Raw genomic sequence first — 14,155 nt, 5'->3', positions numbered from 1 at the left:
TAGTAGGACAAAAAGTCAATTAAATATTTGTAACGGCCTTATATTTATTATATTAAGTATATATTAAGTATATGTCCACGCTTCTGCTCTAATCTTGGCACATTCATCTGACGCTAATTATTACGTGCTATTAAATAAAATGGTAGAAGCATAACAACAACACTAGTGCATTTATTAATTAAATAACACAAAACGCTCATGAAGGCATAGCATCAGTATATAAAAAAAACTGTGAACCAACTAATTTGTCATAGATCACGAATTAGCTTACTGCTGGTTTCCATGAAAACCATTAATTCTGGTTTAATTTACAATAGCTGGTAGCGATGCCAATTAACTATTATACCTCATCAATAAAACATATTTTCTTCGCATCCACAGATTAAAAATAGCACTCAAACTTATCAATCGATTATAGCAGTAACAAGACATGCAACACGGCTACACGGCTATTACGCGTGCCGCTTTTCACTTGTTCATAATCGGACTGCCTGCCCGAACTCCTACACGATTGAATCGTCTTCGCTATTATTCATAATATAATGCATTATTTTATTTATTATTCACATCGATATCATTAAACGGCGCTATTTGTATTGAATGCAACGACAAACTCTATCTGCCATTCATGGGAGTTCCAAGCTTTGGAAGAAGTCGAGTTGTACCGTCCGTCCACGCAGCAAGTTAAAAAGCCTTACATTTCAGTGTCGCGGTATCGGCAGCAGAGCTTCGTCGCGCCGCCGCTGCCGCTGGTACCAATCAGAGGCGATTTCCAGCACAATCAGAAACGAAGGGAAAAAAATCGTGCCGACTTAAAATAAATACGTCTGCTCAGAGCCATACATACTTATGTACAAACATCGCCGATGCTTCTCCGATACGTGTGTGGTACAATTTTGTGAAGACTGCACTCGACGGGCTAATTTTTAGTTTATTTGTTTTTCCATTTACGAAGAAAAGCTATCTCTCGTTCCCTCCTTTATGGATCAAATCGATAACCACGCATGGTTTCCGAGGCCGCATGTTTCCATAGCCGGGGCTTTCTTCCCATCTTTCGCTGCTTTGGCAACAGTACTTAACATTGCGCAGTGCACACCCAAACGAATGGCGTATGTTTATGGATGGATTTTTTTCTCCATCCCAACCTTAGGTGCATTGATGCCGAATTGATGATAATGACTTTTATTATCTGTCCTTACACTTGATTTGCAATGAAGCTTCAATTATTTCATTATTCGCTAAATTTATAAGGAGATATGTTTGTAATGAAATAAATTAACTTCAAATATTTAACTCAAACATAACTATTCGGGTGTACGTACAAACATTCGCTTGTTTGGGGCCTGCGAGTATCATCTCACTTGGATAACCTCTTCGTCGCGTGGCTCCTGCTGGCCGGCCTGTAAGTCAGGGACAAGCGCTGAGGAATTCGGATGATATGCGGGAAGCCAGCAGTTTATGCTGGTGGACCATTAGCCCGATGCAATTTGGTTTATACTTTCGTCGTCACTGAGGTTTCGGCTTTCATGTTCCCATGTTTGTTCAGTGCTTGAGCCGATTTTAATGATCGGATGTTTTCTTTTAGGTTGAGATTTTTCGACAACTGACTGCGATGGGCTTACAAATTAATGCTGGTGGTTCGATACTTGAGTGGAGTTGAAAGGAAAAGCATGTGCAGCACATGCAGGGCAATTCAGAAAAGTTCACGAATTTGTGACTTTCAAAAGGTTAGCTTTTGCAAATTTAATGCGATTATGACATTATATATATGATTTATTCGGATATTATTTTCATTCTTATCCTGGCCTCTGAACATAAACTTATATAGATGTTATTTGAAGAGTTCCTAGTAAGAAATCATTTTTTATCTTCTCTTAATCAACACTTTGTTCACTTTCATAAAACCGATCACATTTTCAGGATGTTAAGTAGGAAAATCCTGAACGTAATCTAGTTTACTGTACGATTTAATTTGTTCGCTATAATGGAAGTTTCGGACAATTTTCTATGAATCGGAATGTAAAACAGACTGCATACCATTGGAGTGCAATCAATATAGGACATTGATGAAGTGGCAAAATGTGTCGACATTCCACAAATGCCACTATTGGATCGATCTTCTACCACAGCTCATCCCACTTCAGCTAATTTACCCACGTATTAAAAAAAAACATAAACCGGATTTACCCGGTCCAGACAAACAAATTTAATTGAGTAATAAAAACTCAACCTCCACACTCGATTACCGGCAATTTTCTCATTTGTCCCGGTGCTCTCCCGCGTCTCATATAATAAGAGAAATTCATCGATATTGATACGCATTGCTCTAACCAACTGACCACAGCAGCATCGAAGAGGACCAGAATAGAAATATCATCATGGACAATGTGCAACGAAACGAGCAATGATTAGCTGCCGGTGAGGAATCACATGGGAAACGACGAGATGTAACCAATCTGAGCAGTCTAATGAGTCCACAATAGAAGAAGAATTAACAATTGTCCAGAGCTAAGACAAACCGAATCAAGTTCTGCTTCTAAAAGGTGATTTTAAACCACGAGTAGGGTGGCTCAAATTAGTATGGGAAAAACTTGTATCAATTTTTCTGATGGGCCGCCTTCTTATTCGGTTCTATTTGATGCCGTGATGCTCTGGACAAAATTTTAGCCAATCGGTCAACGTTTGGGCGGTGCTAAACTCGTTGGAAATTTATATGCAAAAATGTATGCAAAAACATCCAAAAACAGTGATTTGCAGTTGGACGGCACAACTTACGATGAAGAACTATGATACTCATTCAGATCTTGAAGAATTTAATACAGAATGTTATGCAGAAAACCGCGAGAAGATTAGAGTTTGCCGGGCTATGTTATTAGCATTTCTCTGAAGTTGGGTTTGAGCAAATTTCGTTTCTTTTACCTTTGAAAAGAAATAAATTCACCCCTACAACACTCCAGTAAAATGCTAATATCTTTGCCTAATAAACTCTAATCTTCTTGCGGTTTCCAGCATAACATTCTGTATTTAATTCTACAAGAACTTAATGAGTGTCATGGTTCTTGATCGTAAAGTGTGCCGTCCAATTGCAAATCACTGTTTTTGGATGTTTCTGGATACATTTTTCCATATAAACTTCCAACGAGTTTAGCACAGCCCAAACGTTGACCGATAAAATTTTTTCCAGAGCATCATGGCATCAAATAGAACTGAATAAGAGTGTGGCTTATCAAAAAAATTGATAAAGTGTTTTTTGAGCCACCCTAACCACGAGTGATTAGATCTTATACTTCTTTTATAAGATTGAAATATTAAAGTTGTTATTTAGAATATATATATTCTCGACATAAACGAGCTTCATCAATTCCTCATCGTGATTTTGGAAAACAGCTCTGAAACAGAAGAGTTGCCCATGATTGGTCGCCAGCAATGTTTTGTTTTATTTGCGATTATTTTCCGTCGACCTATTTCCTCGCGAGTAGCAACCGCCGACTTCCTATTTGGTGAAAGGTGTCGATCGATGGTTCATCCAATATTCACTATCACCATACTAAATGAAACATCTGAACTATCAGCAAGAATTAGATGTGCTTCAAATTAATTAGGTTTTTGGTAGATTTGTTAAATTTTAATTCCGCATGGAGCGAAACTCGATTTTGGGCTCAAAGGCATCGCTTTGATTCAAATACAGAAAATGACTTATATTTCCATTAGAGGTGAGCCAAGCCCAAGGCTGCAAGCCTATCTAATAAAACATTAAAATAATAAAAGTTCTATTTTCAATAAAAAATAAAAAGTGCTGTGTGTTGTAGAGATGACATCATGCGATAAAAAGGTGATAGTAAACGATTTCTTAATTCTATGAAAATCAATCCACTATTAGAGCGATTTCGCGCCAACTCGTACATGCGGCTAGCAGCACCTTCTCAGATTTGAATGAAACTTTCTGGACATGTAAACTTTGTTACAAAAAGCCACTTTGCATACTTAGTTTTTTCAAAATTGATCTAGACTATCTTTTGAAAAGGGCATACGTTTTCTTACCGATTTTTTTCAAATGGATATAGTCGTTAAACGACGCATCCCACAAAAAAAGTCAGATTCTACAGAAACAGTCAAGCTATTAAATAAAAATATCGAAAAATTCCAAATTAAGTCATACACTGAAAAAATCGATTTTTTTAAATTAAAAGTCGATTTGCAAAAAACAGCCTGACGAAATTTTGTCTCAATATAGATAAATCAAACCTTTGTAGGGGTATGTGACGGGACCATCATCATCATCATCATCATCATCATCAATATGTTCCCTACCAACCGTCCATACATCGCAAGCTGGGCACTTTTAAGGAAAACAAGTTTTTCCAAAAACATCTTTTTCTTGTTCGGATTTTTTTTTTCAGTTTGTTTTCATCCGAAATTAAACCAGTAATCATTTCAGAACACATAAAACTTAATTTGTAATGGGATTTTGTTTATATTAGCAACTGAACATATCATTTAAAAAATCAAGTTTATTTTTCTAAACATATAATATATTTTACTCTTTATTTGTTTGTTCAGTTGCGACCTGTTATGACCAAAATATTGCATTCTGCTTGTTGTATATAATTCCGTTCGAAACCCTTCGAAAACATCTCCGGGAATTCGTTCGAGAATACCTCCGGGAATTCCTTCAAGAATTTACCCGAAATATCATTCGAAAATTTCTTTGGTAATTCGTGCGGGAAATTCTTTGGGAATTTTTTTGGGAGATCCGTCGAGAATTCCTTCTGGAATTATTTTGAAAATTCCTAGGAATTTCTCCGGGAGTTCCTTCAGATTATTTTTTTTAAATTCCTTCGGGAATTCTTCCGGGATTTCTAGTAGGAATTCCCAAAGGAATTCTTGGAGGAATTTCCGAAGGAATTCTCGAATAAATTCCCGGAGCAATTCCCAAATGAATCCAACAGAAATTTCCGAAGAAAATTATCGAAGGGATTGCTCCGGTAATTTCTGCGGGAAATCCTTCGGAAATTTCATCGAAAATTCCTTCGGGATTTCATCCGAAAATTCCTCGGGGATTTCCTTCGGGAATTCCTCCGGGATTTCTTTCAGGATTTCTTCCGGTAATTCTTTCGGGAATTCCTCTGGTTATTCATCAACGAATTCCTTTGGCAATATTCCTCTGGCAATTTCTTTGGGAATTCCTCCGGGATTTTCTTCGGGATTTCCTTCGGGTTTTTTCGGGAATTCCTCCTCTTTCGGGAATTATTTCGGAATTTCCTCCAGGATTTCCTAACAAAATTCCTCTGATATTTCCTTCTGGGATTTTTGAAAGAAATCACGAAGAAACTCCCGATGGAATTGCCGGAGAAACTCCCGAAGGAATTCCAGGAGTAATTTACAATTAAAATTACTAGAAGAATTCCCGAAGGAATTCCCTGAAGAATTCCAGAAGGAATTCCCGAAGAAAATGCCAAAGAAATTCCCGAAGGATTTTCCAGAGGAGTTCCCGAAATAATTCCCGGTGGAATTTCCGAAGGAATTCCCGGAGAAATTTCCGAAAGCATTCCCGGAGGAATTCCCAAATATTTTTTTGAGAGGAGGAATTTTCGAAGGAAATCTTGAAGGAATTTCCGATGAAATTTCCGAAGGAATTCCCGCAGAAATTACGGGAGCAATTCCTTCGGAAATTTCTCTTGAATTCCGAATGAATTTCCTCAGGATTCCCTCGGGAATTGCTCAGGGAATTTCTCGGGAAGTCTTCGGAAATTCATCCGAGAATTCCTTTGGGAATTTTTCCAAAAAATCCCGGAAGAATTCCTGACGGAATTTTCAAAAAAATTCTGAAGGTACTCCCGGATAAATTCCTAGGAATTTTCGAAAGAAGGAATTCTTGAAAAACACAAAAAGAATTTCCTGCACGAATTAAGGGTCATTTAAAAATGATGTCACAGCTTTAGGGGTGGAGGGGGTCTAAGATTTTGTGACAGTACATTGTATACCTAGACAAAAAAACGAGACAGAGGAGGGAGGGGGGTCTACAAATCTCGAAAATTAGTGGACATCATATTTGAATCGCCCCTTACCAAAGGAATTTTCGAATGATATTTCGGATAAATTCTTGAAGGAATTTCTTGAAGGAATTCTCAAAAAAATTCCCGGAGGTATTCTGGAAGGAATTCCCGGAGATGTTTTCGAAGGTATTCCATAAAGAATTATATACGACAAGCAGAACGCAATATTTTGGTCGTAACCAGTCGCAACAAAACAAACAAATAAAGGAGTAAAATATAATTTATTTTTAGAAGTATAAACTTGATTTGTTAAATACTATGTTCAGTTGCTAATATAAACAAAATCCCAATGCAAATTGAGTTTTCGTGTTCTGAAATGATTACTGATTTAATCTCGGATGAAAACACCACACTGAAAAAAATCAAAACGGACGTTTTATGCAAAACGACTTTTAATTTTGAAAATCGATTTTTTTCAGTGTATGACTCAATTGGGAATTTTTTCAATATTTTTATTTAAAAACTTAAAACATAAAAATTTAAAACTGATTTTGCGATAGTCACCCATACCAGTGATGGGAAATGTCAAAAAAATGTCATGGCATTGCTATTACTAATTTCGTAATAACTTTTTCCAAAAGTCATTTACAGTTCGGATTTTTTTATTAACATGTAGTACTTAAAGGGTCCTAGAACTTTGTCGAACAGATCATTGTTCTAAATACAAAGTGTGAGCCATGAGAGCGAGATTGAAAAAATGTCACGGAATGTCATGACATTAATGTCATCTGACACTAATTCGGCTCTCACGCCGCCAATATCATATTTAGAGAAATTACCTATTAGAAAAAGTTTTCGGGTCATTTGAGGGCTACATGTTTATATGGAAAACATAATTGGGAAAGTTTTTTGATCACCGTACATGACTCAATCATTATTGATTTTATTGGCATTTATCGGTGAGTACAACATCTAAAGCTCAAAGTAAGAGGGAGCGCAACAATGAAGAACAGTATGGATAGGTGTCTGCGGAAGGCGACAGTATAAACGAACAGAAATTGAAATTTTAGTGAAGGGCCAGTTGTGAGAAAAGCATTGACAAATCCTTTGTTATTTTGCCTAACGTCCACCCAGGAACAGCTTGGTTAGTAGCATGGTGACTACTCTTAGCCTGTCTTGGTAAGAGTAGTCGCTACTACCATACTTTTGACGTTAGATGTTGTACTCACCGATAAATGCCAATAAAATCAATAATGATTGGAAAACATAATTGTAAATGACTTGTGAGAAAAGTTATTAGCAAGTTAGTCCCATGACATCGATATGACATTTCCCGTCACTGACCCATACAACACTTTTTTGTAGGATGCGTCGTTTTACGATTATATCCATTTGGAAAAAATCGGTGAAAAAAACTTATGCTCTTTTCAAAAGATAGTCTAGGTCAATTTTGGAAAAAACTAAGAATGCAAAGTGGCTTTTTGTAACAAAGTTTACATGTCCGGAAAGTTTCATCGAAATCTGAGAGGGTGCTGCCAACATTTGTTCGAGTCGGCGCGTAATCCCTCAAAAATAGCATCCGGGAAATTTTGCAGAAATACCTTCGGAAATTCTTCCAGAAAAATATCAGGAATTAATCAAGAAGCATAGGAATATCTGCATTTAGTCCCAAAGAAATTCCGTGAAATTCCTTCAAACATTATTTCAGGAGCCTTTCCGAATATTCCTTAGCAAATCGTCCAGGCATTCCGCTGAAAATTCCACCAGAAATTATTCTAAAAATTTCCTTGGGACTTCTTTCGGTAATTTCTTCTATTTATTTCCCGCTTAGCATTCATCCGGAAATTCCTTAATAATTTCTACGCGAATTCCACGATCAATTATTCCGGTTTTTTTTTCTTCAGAAATACCTCCGGGAATATTTCCAGGACATCTTAAGAGAATTTCTCCAAGAATACCACAAGACTTTTTTTTAAGGAAGAAGTCTTTTGGAAAGTCCTCCACAAATTCCTAGTCCGGGTACTTCGGGAATTTCTCAAAGAATATCTTCGAAGTTTTCCCCAACAAATTCTCCTGTAATTCGTCCAAGAAGTCCTCCGGGAATCAATACAAAAGATCCTGCAGAAATTTATCTGGGATTCCTTCAGGAAGCTCCTCCGCGATTTTTTTCAGGAAATAACCCAAAAAGTTCTACAGGAAGTTTTTTTGGAAATTCCGTTGGGTATTCTTCCGGATATTCCTATGAAAACTCCGCCGGAAGTTCTCCGGACATTCCTCTGGAAGATCCGTCTGAAGTTCATTCGAGAATTCCTTCGTGACTACTATCTGAACTATCTGATAATTCCTCCGAGAAATCCTTCGAGATTTTCTTTGGTAATTCTTCCCAAAATTCCTCCAAAACTTCCTTTTGGAGTTCCTCCGAGAAATCCTTCAGAAATTTCTCCGAGAGATCATTTGGGAATTTCTTCGGGAATTCCTCCGAAAGTTCCATCGGAATTCCTCCGTCAATTCATTCGGAAACTCCCTCGGGAGATCCTTTAGGGAAATCGTTCGGAAATTCCTCTGAGAGAACCCTCGGGAGTTCCTTTGGAATTTAATTTTTGTTTTTGTCTGAACGTGAACACCATATGACAGGAATACTTTTCCTAGCAATATTTCCGGAAATATAATGCAATTTTTGTAATCATGGTTGGATTATTGAATATTTTCTCCAAGAGCAGATACTACTGTAGCAAAAAACCGTAATTCGTTAACGAAACCAGATGAAAAGTTCGCATAGGGACACGGCAGGTATTTCCGTCCATCGTCGTAGGGGCTAAAACCAACGAAAGCAACGTCCATTTGCTAGAAATCCATTATAGCAGAACGTTTCTGTTGAGCTTACGATTTGGTAAGGAAGAATTTGGCAAAAAAGTGTCTCTTTTATTGGTTTTTGAGACTATGACGAAAAGACGGAAATGCCTGCCTTAACCCTAGAACTTTTTTACATATTTTATTTTGACAAAAACTTTCGAATTTTTGTCATTGTTATCCATAACAAAAACAAACCTTCGTCGTAGATCCTCTATTGTCGCCTATTTTTTATGTGTATTGATTGTTCTTCTTTCCTTTATTTCCTTCCGCCATACAAGAAACAAACTACGACGAAACGAAAAAGCAGCACAATAAAAGTGTAAAAGGAGAAGAGAGAAAAAATACGACACAATACTGAAGTAGTAAAAATTCTAGTGAGGAAAAACAATATATTGATGATAACTGACGAAAAAATAGGAGAGTCATTCGACCGATAGCCATTTTGCAGAATTCCATTAGGCCGAATAAAACGTGCAACGCCGGAAATCATCTAGCCGAAACGGTAAATGGACCGAAGATGAGCTGGGCGGATGAGATGTTTGGCCGAAGAAGCCATTTACCCGAACAAGTAATTTTGCCGAACATTCTTTATGACCGAACAAGTTATACGGCATGAAATGCTTTTTGGGCAAACGGGTCATTTGCCGTCAAAAGGAGATATGGTCGAAAATGTCGTTCGGTTGAACTGGTCGTTAGGCCTTAACAACAATGCGTAATGGCGGATGTTTTACAATTCCAATCAAAAAGATGGCAATCAGCAAATCAAAGCCAAATGAATCCTGCCCTCCACAACCAGCACAGTGTACGAAGGGTTGTGCTACAAAAAATGAAAAGACCAAAACGTCTAATGAACTGATTTTAAAAATGTTCATTGCAATCTACCTATTCGAAACAAAATGTTAAACAATATATGAGGAATATGCTTCTAAACTAAAGTATCGAGTCTTAAGGTACGGTGAAACCTCCATTTGAGAGGCTTTGTTCCCGAAAACCTCAGTTGCTTCGGTGCAAGAGAATTAAACTGGGATCGTGTCTTTTTGTTATATGTTATATATTTAACTTCTTTTGTTGATACTTCTTATTTCTCATTCTTACTTCGCACTGTGAGAAGTGATAAATAAGAAACGAGAAGTGATTTTTTCATCCAAATCGGTCAACTTTTGTCTACTGTAAAAGAAACGAAATTTACCTAAACTACACTTCAGAGAAATGCTAATAACTTTGCTTGATAAACTCTAATCTTCTCGTGGTTTTCAGCATAATATTTTATATTTAATTCTACAAGAACTGAATGAGTATCATACTTCTTCATCATGAATGGTGCCCGTCTAGCTCCGAATTGTTACTATTTTTAAGCTGCTCCATACATTTTTCCATACTAACGTTCAATGAGTTTAGCACCGCAAAAAGTTGACCGATTTGGCAGAAATTTTGCTCAGGGGGTCATCAGGGCATTAAATAGAATGGAATAAGCGGGCGGCCCCAAGGATTTTTTTTGTACTAATTTGAGCCACGTATATACATATAATTGTGTGTATTGTTCTCGCTAGCGAGTCCGTCACTGTTATCGGATCAGCAGTGGACGCTGCATCAGAGGAAAAAACTGCTATTTCGGGCAAAAATCCCTTCGTTTAAGCTTCCAAGAAAGAACTATTATCAATTATATAAATTTTAAATAGTTGTATAATGACTGATTCTGATCCCGTAGAGTTGTTTTTACGACATCTGCCAAATAAAGAAACTGAACAAAAAATATATTAAATTGCATCTGACATAATATGTAATCAATTTTATTTTGACCCAGTGCAAGCAAAAACTGTCCGTAGTGTCCCGCCGTAATCTTATTTATAAATATTATCAAAGATTTTTAAACCATTAGGTATTATTCATCTTCCCCAGAGTCATATTTCAGTTCTATAATTTTTACTTATCATTATCAAGTAAATAAAACCGCAGCTTGCTTTCTATGATGTGAGAGAAAGTTTGACAGCAGCCACCAAAAACTGGTTGACACTCCACCCGAGCACCAGATTAAACAAACTAATTCCATTGCGTACGCCTGCTCTGCATCACGGGACAATGAACCTCAATCAAAAGAAAGTAAGACCCGAAGATTAGAACTTTTGTTCAAACTTTTTTTTTATCGCCATCGGGCATTCGCTCTTACGCACCTGTTGGTTGATTCGATGCTGAAAGCCTGTAAATGACGGGCACCGCTCATAGTCATAAAAAAACACTCACATGGGGAGTTATTCTGAATGGAGCCCGTCGAAGAGGTCGGCCCACCGTGCTCACACGGGGCAACATAAAACAGTACATAAAAACGCAACGAGAGATATTACCTTAATTAGTTGTCCGTTGTTTTGCTCTTCTCGGTTCGATTGATTCTCTCTGTATCGATGTTATTCACAAGAAAAACCGTTCACTATGTTCTCCACGCGGGTATAGTCGGATTAAGCCACGGATGATTCGAGAACTTGAAAGCAGAAAACAAGCGATTTCAATGCACCAATGGCAGACGAACTTGTTCTAGGATCGGATTTCGTAGACTCTTCTTAATTTAAATTCAATCACATTCAATTTTAACACCAAATTCACAGTTTCTTTATCTTACACCTGTCGTTGGTCACACTCACCAAACGGTTTCAACAGGGGATACGGCGCCTTGCGGATTCTGACTGTCTTTCTCACATATATCGCTTCAGTAAGCAGAGTTTCACTTTTTATTCAGTTTGTCAAAAGTTTTTCTTTTCGTCGTTTCTTTTTCACACGTATTAAACCAGCCAGTAAAGCACCGCACAGGCAAAGTGCCAAGATCAGCAGGTTATTTTAGTTGCCACTTGCCGAAATCTGCAAGCTTAGCTGTAAAGAGAGAAAGGTAGAATGGAATGAATACTGAGACTAATGGACATCTGGTTAAAATGTGATTTTTCAAGCTGACACGCTTCTCACAGAAGGTGACAAATCCTACAGCCACCAGGGTCGGCCCTGTCTGAACGTATAATAAATTTATAATATTTTTGCAGATACAAATTTATGAAGATATAGAGATGTAATTTTCTGTTAGTCGTAAAGTGACTTTACGACTTAATTTTATAAACTTTAATTTTATTTTCAATAAGGGAAGACTTTAATGGACTTCGCATGGAAGATCTAAAACCATTCATGAGCCCCACATGTCTAACCCATCAGTAACTGTATATGTAATTTTACTTCTTCTTCGAAGAAAGACAACTGGTGCATTTTTCTCAAAGCAAAAAATTAAACAGAATGTAGAAAAATAATTGATCAAATTATGCTCTATATAATAACGGACCAAAGGGCGCTTATGACAATGAAGCACTGAACTATTTCAATCCATTAGAATAGGTCCAACAAACGTACCGGAATGTCAGATCAGCGTTCTAGTTGGCCTTCGGATTGCTAAGCCGTTTAACACTATACAGAAAATAATGTACTTACTTACACTGCTTCTTTTTCCAGCCTCTTTAAAGTCTAAAATACATCCGATATTTAAAAATTCATGACTGTCCTCAAAAATGGAACTTTTACGCAAGTGTAATCAAAACATAATCGAAAATTAATGGATGAGAATGTGAGTGGCAAAGAATCGTAGAAAATATTATTAGAAAACTTCGACAAAAGTTGTTTAGCTAAGTCAGGATACTCATTCTGCCATATTGCGAATATGAAGTTTTTTTGAGGTATACTTATCCGACTGAAAACTGGTTGAATCAATCTGCTTGAAATACGGAAAACCTCTTTCCAATGATAAACGATGAATCCCTAACACGACTACCCTTCCAAATACTTAAGGAAGACTAAGTCAACAGAACCATCACAGCTTATACACATATTGGCACCGTTTTATATACTGATCGAATGTCCCATTTTACAGCCACCCCTGGCAAACTACACCAGACGGTCGGTGGGAGAATATTAGTTTAAGGCACCCTACTTGTGGAGTGGACGCCACCCATCAGCACACTCCGTTGGATGCCGAGAGTGTGGTGTGAAAATCGAAGGGACCCGTTAGCCTCTGCTGGCTGGAACCCGGTTGTGGTTGGATCCAGAACGACACATGCCGAATCGCGCACTCTGTGAAACTGGATGTGCAGTTAGCAGATACCAACTTGACAACCCCTCGCCCTCGCCAGTCGGGACCGGCCGGTTGGTACGCCTCTTGCGTAACGTGTCGAAAAACCGGTGTGTCTAAGACACGAGACGACGGGAAATCATTTGTTTCGTACGTTCTCCCGGTTGTCAACTTGATAGATGACACCGAGCAGGAAGACGGCCAACATAAATACACTGCAGCGCATCTTCGCTTCGGTGTGGACGGCTAATAACTTGTTGTCGTCGCGTAAATAGTTTAATAACGCGGAGGACGCTCACGCCCATAGAAGTCGTATCTTGGCATTTGATGAACTCTTAACCTACCTTCCATCGAACACCTGTTCCAGGTTTACTATAACCAGAATCAATCACTGGAACCATTTATTGCAAACTGTAAAATTGCTTAATTGCCCACACACGATCCAAGCAGCAAACAGCCAAGGGTCAAAAGCCTTCAACAGCGCACCATCTGCGCTGTCTGCGCACCTCATAAAGATAGGTCAAGGCTAATTGGTGGTTTTCCAATGAAGTGTGGTAGCTCTTTGCAAAAAAAAGTTCTCGTTTTTGATGTGCGAACCTTTCCACACATTCCTGATCAATAATTGAAACAATCAGCACCTATTGCTGAAACCCAGATGGAACAATTACATTAGCCAAACATTCGGAAATGGTGGTTTACTGGAAAATTGATGCCACAATTATAGGGACGTGAGCAATGCTTGTTGGGGAAACCCAGCTCCAAATGTGGAAAAAATGATTATTTTCATCACAAAAGTCAATCAGGAAAGATGAAGAACGCCGTTGTGTAAAAAATCATTTCTGGGACTCAAACGAAGCACAGCGAATCGAAGGTCGATTTATTTTTGTATAGATTATTACATGAAGGAATTTAGCATGTGCATTCTTTGTGACCAAAGAATATATTTTGCATCATTAGTAAACCATGTAGACTCAAGTCTAACCTTTCAGAAGGTTAAAAACACCTGGAATGTTGTGGAAAAATTGCAACTCATAAAAGGCTTGTCCAATCGTTTTCGTTGAATAGTTTAGGCAAAAATGGACCATATGAACAAATATACGCTGAGAAAGTAAATTCTTCGGTTTTTATACCTGCATTGAAAATAACACAAACAAAAAACCCAGAATAATCTACCTAACGGGTATTATTCATTTCTCGTGTATCATAAAAT

At 37.7% G+C, this 14,155-nt stretch overlaps 1 protein-coding gene across 2 annotated transcripts in view; it reads right to left on the bottom strand.

The window, feature by feature from the left end:
* Positions 1 to 14,155, bottom strand: part of LOC134225727 (serine proteinase stubble) — a 605,887-nt gene that overhangs the window by 557,660 nt on the left and 34,072 nt on the right. For both annotated transcript variants that reach the window (XM_062706032.1, XM_062706033.1), the window contains exon 2: positions 11,192 to 11,711. The gene's annotated coding sequence lies outside the window, so the exon portion shown is untranslated. The remainder of the gene's footprint in view (positions 1 to 11,191; positions 11,712 to 14,155) is intronic.

The sequence above is a fragment of the Armigeres subalbatus genome, chromosome 3 (assembly GCF_024139115.2).
Source record: "Armigeres subalbatus isolate Guangzhou_Male chromosome 3, GZ_Asu_2, whole genome shotgun sequence".
In the NCBI taxonomy this organism is placed as follows: Eukaryota; Metazoa; Arthropoda; class Insecta; order Diptera; family Culicidae; genus Armigeres; species Armigeres subalbatus.
This window is presented reverse-complemented; position numbering and strand designations above follow the sequence as displayed.